Here is an 11,365-nt window from a genome sequence, read left to right on the forward strand (position 1 = left end):
CCCGTAACCGTTTGATAACGGACACTAGAGGCGCCCCTATCGTGTGTCATATTTCAAACATTCAAATTAACAATTTTAATTCTTATTTAAATTAACAATATTAATTATTATTATTCATTTGGCCCATAAATTATTATTTGGTCAATATAACAATATAAATAATTCAGTATATTTGTAATAGGAATTTATTATTTCAGGGGCTTATATCTCGCGAAGGGTTGCGAGTAGGGGTATGGTTCCTTTGACTTTATTCTTCGCACAGGGGCTACAGTTTGGGGGGTCGCCACCTCTTCACTCGGCGGGTAAATCTTACCATTGGGACTTTAACAGAGCTGTACAGCATATTGATAGGAACAAAAAAGTCAAAGGAACCGTGCCTCATGGAAATTTGTAAATAACGCCCACTAGGGGGCGTCCCAGGCTACTAGTTAGTATAGATTATATACAAATCTGTCTTGTTTATACATTTCTCAAAAATTATTCATTTAGAAATACTGTATAATTTTAAATCTATGTCAATTTATGAGTTTAAAATATTTTTAAAAATAAGAAATCAAATATAATTATATCAAATAATACAAAACATTACAAGTCTGCCAAAATTATGATAAATGAAATTGGCAGGAAGCCATGCATTACTGGTGAGAAAACAAAGGCTAATAACAGTTCAAAACAATGGCACAGCCAAGAGGGGATACAAGGAAGCAATTGCATCACTTGCTACTAATATCCATTTTTTTTAATAGTTTAAATTTCTTTATATGTAAGTGTAACAGTAAACTAAGTAAAGCCATTTGCTACATAAGTATAAATTTAAACCGTACAACCTTTCGTTTTTGAATATAATATTCAGTAAAGTAATTATTTTTCCCTTTCACATTCACATGAAACTAATGATTCAAACTTTGTGTGTATGATTTGTTTACTGATTTCATGTAATTCTTATTTATATATAAATTCAATTGCTATAAACCAATCACATACAATAATATATATAGGGTGTTTCAAAATTTCTATTACAAATTTATAGATGGATTCCTTAAGAAAAACTGACAAGCAAGAGAAAAATGTTCAGTAATTTTTATTAAATAAAGCCTTTATTAAGGAGTTATCGATTCAGTAGCATCATTAGGTTTTCATACAAATGACAAATTCACGTTTTATTCTTTTATTTAAATTTCATGGTAGAATACATGTAAAATCAGGTGATCTTCCTTCTACTTTATGACATAAGTTGCCAGTGTCTGTGTATTTCATTGTTTTTATATCTGCTAAATGGTTGTAATAATTTATTTAAAAAGTAAAAATTTATTGTATTTACTTAGAAAGTATTTGTTTAACGAAATTGTTATCAGATGCATCAAATTTCAGAAAAGCTGTCATTGACTTTAAATGTCTGTAATTTGTTAATAAAGACTTTATTCAAAAATTATTACTGAACATTTTACTTTCCCAACTGTTAAGTATACATAACAAGAGAAAGTATGGAAATCGTTTCAAATTTGACCCTCTGAGTTTTTTGCAAATCTCCATGTTTTGGGATCTCCTGAATAAAAAAAAAAAAAAGCAAAAAATTCTGTGGATATGCATGTGTGTTGGCATCTATTTCATTTAACATCTCAGGATAGGATGAAGATTACAAAATGAAATTTGGCACAATAGCTTGTATAAAGGGCATTGATGCTCTTAAAATTTGGTGGTAAAAGGTTGAGGATGTGGGGAGATAGAAGGGGGTCATGTGTCATATCTCAAGTGGAATCAGACTTGAAGATGTTATACGTTATTAGCATTTACAATGTTTTATGAAACTGATCAATACCCTCAAAATTAAGCTTTTTGCTATTTGATGATAATTAAAAATATACAGTTTTCATAACAAAATCACATAACAGATGGTACCACACACAATTTTAATTATTACATTGTAATTAAAAATATAAGTTATATTTTCTAAATAAAATCTCATAACAGTTGGGAAAGTTATGCTACTCATTGCTGGATTCTTTATTTTAGTTTTCCTTAAGGAAATCGTCCTATAAGTTTGTAACAGGAATTTCAAAACACCTTGTATAACATATAATTTATGTATTTCACACTGTATATTTATTCACACAACATTCACTACTACTAAAATTTTATAGTTGCATCCCCCTTGCTAAATTTCTGACTGCACTACTGCTTCAGAATTTAACAGAAAATTAATTTTTACACAAAATCTGTTCAAAATGTTATTGTTGAGAGATGGAATTTATAAGTTTTTAAACTCTGAAAAATATGAATGAAAAAAAAAAAAAAATACAGGAAAGCATGGATTAAATTTGATGCATTTTTAAACAGCACTAGTTGAAATAAAAAAAAATTCTTAAATTTTATCCATTAGTATATAATTTTAAAGAACCAGAATAAATTTTGACATACTTTCTTCTTTTTTTTTTTTTAAGTTTTTAGGGACATAACAAAATGAAAGTTTTCTGTTAATGTCACAACATAATAATTAAATCAAAAAGTTAGGAATGAAGAAACTAGTTTTGATGATAAGGAAAATGTTTAAATTTAGCTTATTTACACAAAACATTTTATTATACTAGTTGTTAGTAATATAAATAAAATAATAAGAATTAAATCTTCTTACTTCAAATGACCGGAGCAAAAATTGTTTCTTTAGTGCTAATGTTTTCGACGCCACTCCTGGACTCTTCTTCAGGCATTTACTTAAATCTGTTGCAATCTGATCTTTAAACTTTTGAACTTCTTTAGTAGGCATTCAATTTCGACAGACCCAGACATTACAGCCGAGTTTGATGAAACGCATATCATCCTCACCACCCTGCATCACAATCACCAGTGGTGGCCTTAGGGGGTGGCGAGCAGGGCAATCGCCCGAGGCCTCGCTCTTGGAGGGGCCTCACGCAACAACCAAGTAGAAAAAAGTTGATATTTAAAACTTTTTATTTTATCTTTGGCTATTAGTTATAACAATAAAATAAATTTAATTTATAGTACAGTATATATTAATATTAATAAGTGCCTACTATTTCAATTCACATACTTTGCACAAAGGACAAGGGCCTCGCAAAGATCTGCTGCCCAGAGCCTCGCAATGGATAAGACCGCCGCTGACAATCACCTCAAACTATTGGAGGCAATGGATATATTTAAGGCAGGATGCAAATCCACATGCATTAATTTTAAAGATGAAATGTCACTTTCTACGGCATGGCAAGTCCTAATGGATGATAATATTTAATTTTATTTACGTTTATAATGTTTTAAATTAAAAAACAGTTCACATTTCAAATCTCATAGTAGGATATGATGTTTGAATAAATTGGAATGCATGCACATTTGGAATACAAAATTGAATGCCTTCTAATGAAGTTCAAAAGTTTAAAGACCAGATTGCAATGGATTTAAGTAAATGCCTGAAGAAGAGCTCAGAATGGCATCGAAAATTTTAGCACTAAAGAAACAATTTTTGCTTCAGTCATTTAGTTTGAAGTAAGAAGATTTAAATTTCAACCCAGTGTGTTAGGAAGTTAAATAATAAAAATTAAATTTAATAGGTTGTTTCTTTATGCTTATAACATATGTTTAAAACAGTTAAGAAATATTGGTAATCATAAAAAAAATAGGCCTAGGTTTTGTCTTATTCAATAGTTCGAATGAGAAAAATCTTAAAAAAATTTTTTGTATCAAATTTCCTTTCTTGAGTACTGTAATTAATATTAGACTTTTATTCAAATGTAGAATAACTTATTCAATTGATATTACTGTCATTTAAATGAATAAATATTGATTTATAATTGATTTGAATAATTAAATAACATAAAATTAATCTGATTAATCTTATTTGTATCATTCAAACATGTCTGGTAAATGTATTATTATAAAATAAATACAAAACCTTTCAACAGTCCAGCAAAATGTTTTAATATCTTAAAAACGTTTTTGAACGCTTTAAGCGATCATCCTCAGTTATTCTCCTGAATTGAACAAGAAATTCAAAAAGTATGCAAAACAAAACTTCAAAAAAAAAAAACAGTTATACAATTTTACATTAACACGTAATATGCTTTTAAAAAAATTGCGATTAAATATAAAAATGAACTAATATGCATAAAGAAAAATAAATAACAAATAACCAAACGTTATACATCCAGTAAAAATCATCACAGTTAATTATGCCGCTTATATAGATTAAGTCAATTTATCATAGAAAGACCTCCATGTGGACAATAACCTGTTGGCATCTCTATGATTGATGCAGTGTGTGTTCATCTGCACCTTGTGAATTTCTAATTTTTCTAGATATTTCACCACCTGCTTGGATCTTGTAGCTTTGAATGTATTATTATACAATTAAACTAGAAACATTTTAAAATTTTCCAGTTGGATAAAGATCCAACATCTAACCTTTCTGCTCAACTATCCAAGTTATTGTCAAATAACAAGCTCTCTTCATTTTTAAAATTCAAGCCTAGTTCAAGTGGTTGCACCAAGACTTTTTGGATATAATAACATTGCAAAGCCCGAGTAGTATACAATAAATCATCAAACAATCGCCTAAATATCAGGCTATAATACAGCTAATTAAATGATTGGTATAAGAGATGGCACCTAACATCTACCTCTAATGTCAAATTATACCAATCATTTAATTAGCTGTATTATAGCCTGATATTTAGGCGATTGTTTGGTGATTTATTGAAAACTTACAAAAAAATTGGCCATTAAGACCTGTTTTAGGAAAAAAAACATCATTTGCTCCCACAATATGTTTAGAAAAAAGTTACATAAAGTTCTATATGCTATTCAAGTTAAAGCTAGTTATACCAATAACAGTTCAGAAAAAACTATAGAGGCCCTAAAATAAATTTTGATAGAAAAAACAAGATTGCTTTACTTTGCTCAATTTAAATATATTCCATTCAATTCTAATTGCACAAGCAAAATTATCTCCTGAAATGAAGCACCATTAATTATTTTATGTCAGAATGGTTAAAGTACATTAAAAATAAAAGCAGTTCTTCAAAATTCCTTCAAAGAACTTTACACTTTCTTCTTTTAATTTATATTATTATATTTAATGTATAATGTAATGTATTTTTAATTTATGTAAAAACAAAGACAATAATTACATAATTTGTTAATTTTGAGAATAGATATAAGCAGTTCTTTGAGACTTTTCTATTTACTGTATTTATTTATTTTTACATGTATGTAATCTGTATAAATATGTTTGTTAATTACAAAATTGTTCTAAAAAATATTTTTTAAATTTAATGTGTAGTAGATCAATAGAAAAAATTGGTGATTTTTATAAAGAAAACAAAAAATTTTCTATTTGTCTATTGTTCATCTCTTAGATACACTACGCAAAACTTTATAAACTGCAGCCAAATTTATTATCAATTTTAAACGTTTTCGGTCATCTTTAATGACCTTTATTAAGAATGAACGATTATTGAATGCTGACTGATTTGTATTAACAATAAATGTGTTTTGAAATGCTTTTTAAAAGTTTTTTAAAAAGTTTTGAAATGCTTTTTAAAAGTTTTTTAAAAAGCGTTTCAAAACTTTTTAAAAAAGCATTCCAAAACATATTTATTGTTAATACAAATCAGTCAGCATTTGATTTTCGTTCATTCTTGATAAAGGTCGTTAAAGATGACCCAAAAACATTTGAAATTGATAATAAATTTGACTGCAGTTTATAAAGTTTTTGAATAGTGTATCTATGTTATGAAATGCAGTCTACGAAAAGATTAAAGATAGGTTCATCTCTTATTTTGTCACCCAGATGTCCAGCGCCCAGTTAGCAGTAACTCAGTTGATCATGTCCGTAACAATAATTATATTAGAATAAATTTTAATAACTAATAAATATCTATATTAAAGTTAAATTTTACCAAATATTGAATATTAATGGACTAATAAGCTATCTAAATTTTAAAATTAATTAAAAATATTTGCATGTTCTGATGCTTATTAAATTTATGAAATTCAGTAATATTTACAATTGCCAAATAATAATTTCAACAATACCATATACAGGAGAGTGATTAAATGAAAAGCTTACTTGAGAGGAATAGATTTGGTTTCCCCATGAGCCACTCAAGACTGCATTGGTCAGGAGTTAATACTTGAAACATCTTATTGGTGGTGTTAAGTCTACTCCTCACAAATAAACTTTTTATTTGATTGGAAATAAAGATATAAATTATAAATCTATTCTTTTATGCCAAATATAAAGTAATAGATCATAATAAATAATCATATTTTGTTTTTTCACAAATCATAATTTGAAATAATATTTTAAAATATTTATTATTGAAAATTAAAATATGCATTTTTTTAAAGTGTGATGATAAATTTATAAAGAAAAATTTGTTAGAGTAGATAGGTATTTGATTTTGAAGTGGAAATATATTTGCTTATACTGGGTATAAGGGAATAGACTATAAATAAGAAAACATTTATTTTTCAAAATACCTATCTACTTTAGCAAATTTTTCTTTATAAATTTATCATCACACTTAAAAAAAATGCATATTTTAATTTTCAATAATAAATATTTTAAAATATTATTTCAAATTATGATTTGTGAAAAAACAAAACAAATATGATTATTTATTATAATATAACATTATTGTTTTTAAAATAATATTGTTAATTATAGACAATATCATTCAACTATTTTAAAGGTATCAAATTTTAAAAACTAAAGAAAAACATTTTGAATAACATGGAAGTTTGATTTTTAAATTTAATTGAAAAAGTCAAATTTTTTTTGTATTTTATATGTAATTGAAAATATCATAAGTAAGAATCAATTACGGAATTGGGAAATAAAAACAAAGAAAAATGAGTTTTACTTATAATTAATTTTTTAGAAAGCATTCATCTATCTTTCTATTTGAAGTTATGCTTTCTTATAGTTTCTTTATTATAAAGTTCATTATATATATATAATGAATTATAATTTGTGATATGTAATTTAGAAAAACATCAGAGAATTGAGAATTTGCTGTATTTCATAAAACATCCATTCAAAACTTGTGATATTTAATAAATTGAAATGTTACTAAAAATTTTAAATTATTATAAAATCAAATTTCATACAACTTTAATTCTGTATCTTGACTTTAATTCTGTCTATATATAACAGAATATCAAACCAGTTATTATTAATATTAAACTTTAATGATTGCTGAATTATACAGGATTACTTATTGAATATTAAATTATTTAATGAAATAATTTAATAACTAATATGTAATTCAGTTTCAAGCATCAAGGTTTAATCTTTAACAATAATTTTAAATTGACTTTTAATTTCATTTAAAAAAACCTAAAATGGGAAAGATTGAAAATAAAGACATGTTCAATATAATCTATTCTAAAATATTACATTTAATTTAAAGAACAATTTATAATACAATTTCTATTTTTTGAGAACTTTATAATCAGAAAAAGGTATAATATATTTCTACAACTATTTATAGAGAAATATTGTACCTTAGATTATTGATTTTATACGTAAATGTAAGTCATTTTTCACTTTCAAATCAATACCAGTATCCATCCAAACAAAAGTTTTATTTCTATGAAATTTTTGATATACACAGAAAACCACTTTTTTCATTTTCATAAATTATTAAATTCTTATGAAAAGTTATGCATGCTTGTAATTATTATCATTTAAAAACTATAAAACTATACATAGAAATTAATAAATTCAGTGAAAGTCTTTATTACTTATTCATGTTGTTACTACAAATTTTACTGATGAATATCATGATTGTATTTAAAATTATTACAATATTTGACTTAAATGTTCATCATCAAAATTAAATTGTTGCAGGTCTATAGGAGTGAAGGTATTTAAAAATAAAAGTTTTTCAAAACTTTTTGTCTCGAAACATTTTCTAATGGAAAAAAATATATATATTATAGTTGATTAGATAATTTTTAAAGTTAAGGAAAAAAATGTTGCACTAAAAATTCATATACTATTCTGAAAGTTAATTCAAGCAAAAAATTAATAGATTTTATTTAAAAATCATATCATCAAATGGAATTTAACAGAATAACTATTTCAATTACTGTAAATCATACAAAATATTGCATCCCTGGTAAATTAAATTAAATGATATGAATTGATGTCAAGTGCCAGGAAGTGATAACAAATAACAAGTCATCTGTAATTATTCACTTTGTATAAGAGAATTATTAAATAGTTCTCTTACACAAATTATTCAATGGTCAAAATGTTTTCACTTTTTAAATTTTGAATACAGGTAACCCCTGTATAATACAGGAGTTACGTTCCAAAAAATTGGCGTGTTATACGAATCCATGTTATACAAAACAAAGAACTAGTGCAAAAAGGGGGGTTAGGTTCCAAAAATTAAAAAACATGCTGTTAAATCCTTATTTAAATCAGATTTATTATTCATTTTTTTCATAGGTAAAATACTTATTTATTATTTAACTAAATATTTTACCAGAGGATGATTCATCCTATATGATGATCTCAGCATGAGCATCATCAACTGGTAGCAGTTTTTGGGTGCGTTTGTTAATAGCAGTCGCTCTGCAACGGGAGTATGCTGCTGTTTGTAGGCATTAGAAACGACAGTGAAAGAAAGATGGCGGCACTTGCACTATCAATAGTATCATGATGGAGGAATCTATAATTCTAAAATGAGCTTTTAGAGGCAAAAGAAGGTCCCAATTGTAAAATTTAACCATTAAATGGATTATTTGTTGAAAAGCATTCAAAGTAGCCACGAAAACAATTAGAATGCTTGCGCAGAGTTACGCAGAGGTATAAAAAAATGCACCCTTTATTACATTTCATGTTGTATGAGGGTTTTACCCAATTCCCAAACCATGTTAGAGTGAACCCATGCTATAAAAGCACCGTGTTATACGGGGAAGTTCCCAATTCTTGAACTGTGTTAGAGTGAATCCGTGCTGTAGAAGTGCCTTGTTATATGGGGGTTACCTGTATATGATACCAACTGATTATAAATCAAATTAAATAATAAAATAATTCAGATGATATTAATTAATACCATCTTTTCATCAATTAATAAAAAGATATCTTTGCATATTTGTAATTTGAAGCTGTCCAAAAACCATTTTAGAAGTAATATCTGTTGATATCACTTTAAAATGGTAAAATGATATTTTACTTTTCTGGCTATTATACAAGTACATAACAGAAAGTATGGTAATTGGTAAAAAAAAGAAAAACATCCCCCAAGATTTTTACATTTTTGGATTTGGGACCTAGAAACAACAATGGGGAAAAAACAAAATTTGGGACTTTTTCTGTATGTTTGAATGTTAGTTTGTTTGGGCGCACAATTTTGCTCATCCCCTTTGAAGCTTAATAACTCCAGTGCAATTTTTGTCAAAAATTTCTGAAATTCTTCAAGGAAGTTTGTGTATTACGGGACTGATGCTATTACCAGTAAATTTTGATGGTTAAAGGTTACGAGGATGGGGAGATAGAGAGGATCTCGTGGGATTGGACTTAATGATTTTATTCATTATTAGCATTTACAAATTTTTATGAAACTTATCTCTACTTTGAATATTAAGCTTTTTAACATTTTATAATTATTAAAATATAATTAATTAAATATCATAACAGATTGCAGCACATGCAATTTTAAATATTGGTCCCAGGAAAGTTATGCAACTTGTTAGATTTTTTTTACTAGGGATTGCAGAAATTAAAGAAGTATTTATTACTTAAACATGTTTTAATTCATCTCCAATTCATTATTGAATACAAAATTGTGAGGTAGCAAAAGAGATTTGTATTTATAGTTATGCTTACATCTTCTTCTTCTTCTTCTTCTACAATGTTCATATGGAGATTTTAGCTCTTCACAGGCTCTTTCTCCGAAAAACCTACTCCCCTGGTACCTCTACTGAAACTCTACTGAAATCGATGAGTTCGTGCTATGTATTTTTCCAACTCCTTCACTAGGTGGCGTGGTGTGATTTTGTTCGTTGGCACATAGATCGCACGTAATGTGCTATTGGTCGTCAAGCTTTCCCCCAGGGCAGTGCTCAGGTCCCTGCGAGCTGTGTTGTATTTCGGGCATTCAAGCCAGTAGTGCTTCACTGTTTCCCTCTGCTGGCAATGAGGGCATTGCGGCGTATCATGTATTTATGCTTACATTTTCCATTTTGTTTCATTTAGAGTTTTGTGGATTCAGCTGTTAAACTACTCTCAATATTTCCCAGCTATTACTTCATTTGCATAATTAAATTAACGAAATTACTTTCCCCTAATTTAGGGTTAAAAAAATGACTAAAATATTAAATAATATTGTATTATATTTTGTAAAGTAGTAGAAACATTAATTAGGAAACATTTTGTTTGTTTGTAACATGTTCAATATGCAAATTAATAGATTTTAAAAGACCACTGTCAAACTGATACAGCAAGCTGACCAATGAGTGACTGCTCGTCAGAGAAAGAGCCTAAGTAGAGCTAGACTCTCCATATAAACATAGAAGAATCAGAAGATACAGCAAGCTCTTTTTACTTTCTTTTGTAACTTTTTTGTATTTTTTCATATAAATAAAATTTTACAAAAATGAAGAAATTAAACAAAAAAAATTAATGTGAAGACAAAGACCACCATAGGAATTAGATTTTTCTCATGTAAAGACATGCTATACTAATTATACTAATACCCACTAAACTTCCATGTAAACAGTCCAGAAAGGAAAGACACAGCAAACTAGACTATTCCTGCTGATCAATGTATTGCTGTGGAATTGTAATTGTAAGCAATTGATTGAATTGGTGCTAATTAAGATGATTAAGGGTTTTTTTCCCTCGAAGGTTTTTCCTAATCAGATTGTTGAATAATTGTAATTTTGTAAATAGTACTAATAATCATTTTATTTTTATAAATATTGAATTTGATATTTTGTAATATTTGAACTTTATACTAACTTGTTGAAAGCTCAAAAGTCAAAGTTTAGTACTAGCATAAATACATGTGCAAACTCTGGTGCAAGGGTCATTTCTTTTGACATTTTGAACCTTGCAAAATGGGATGTGAAATGTACGAAAATTCAGACTCTCAAAGCATGCTTTGCATGATTTGAGAGTAACCATTTAAGAAAGTTATATTTTATGAATTAATCCTTAAAAGTCACTCTCCAATTTTATTTCAAATAAACTTTATTGTATTAGGATTATTCCCATTACATCTGGAGTATACAATCTTTGTATAAGCACCATAATATTACAATTATTTTCTTTTAGTTTTCTGAAAACTCAAATTTTATTTTATAAAATCAATATTTTCCTATACCATAATCGTTCGAA

General features: G+C 27.2%; 1 protein-coding gene across 1 annotated transcript in view; it reads right to left on the bottom strand.

Moving 5' to 3' along the window:
• The window catches only part of LOC111629864 (serine-rich adhesin for platelets-like), a gene marked incomplete at its 5' end in the record, with an annotated part of 115,231 nt that overhangs the window by 92,489 nt on the left and 11,377 nt on the right, over positions 1-11,365 (bottom strand). The window lies entirely within an intron of this gene.

This window comes from Centruroides sculpturatus, unplaced genomic scaffold (assembly GCF_000671375.1).
Source record: "Centruroides sculpturatus isolate CEXI.00-Female unplaced genomic scaffold, Cexi_2.0 scaffold548, whole genome shotgun sequence".
In the NCBI taxonomy this organism is placed as follows: domain Eukaryota; kingdom Metazoa; phylum Arthropoda; class Arachnida; order Scorpiones; family Buthidae; genus Centruroides; species Centruroides sculpturatus.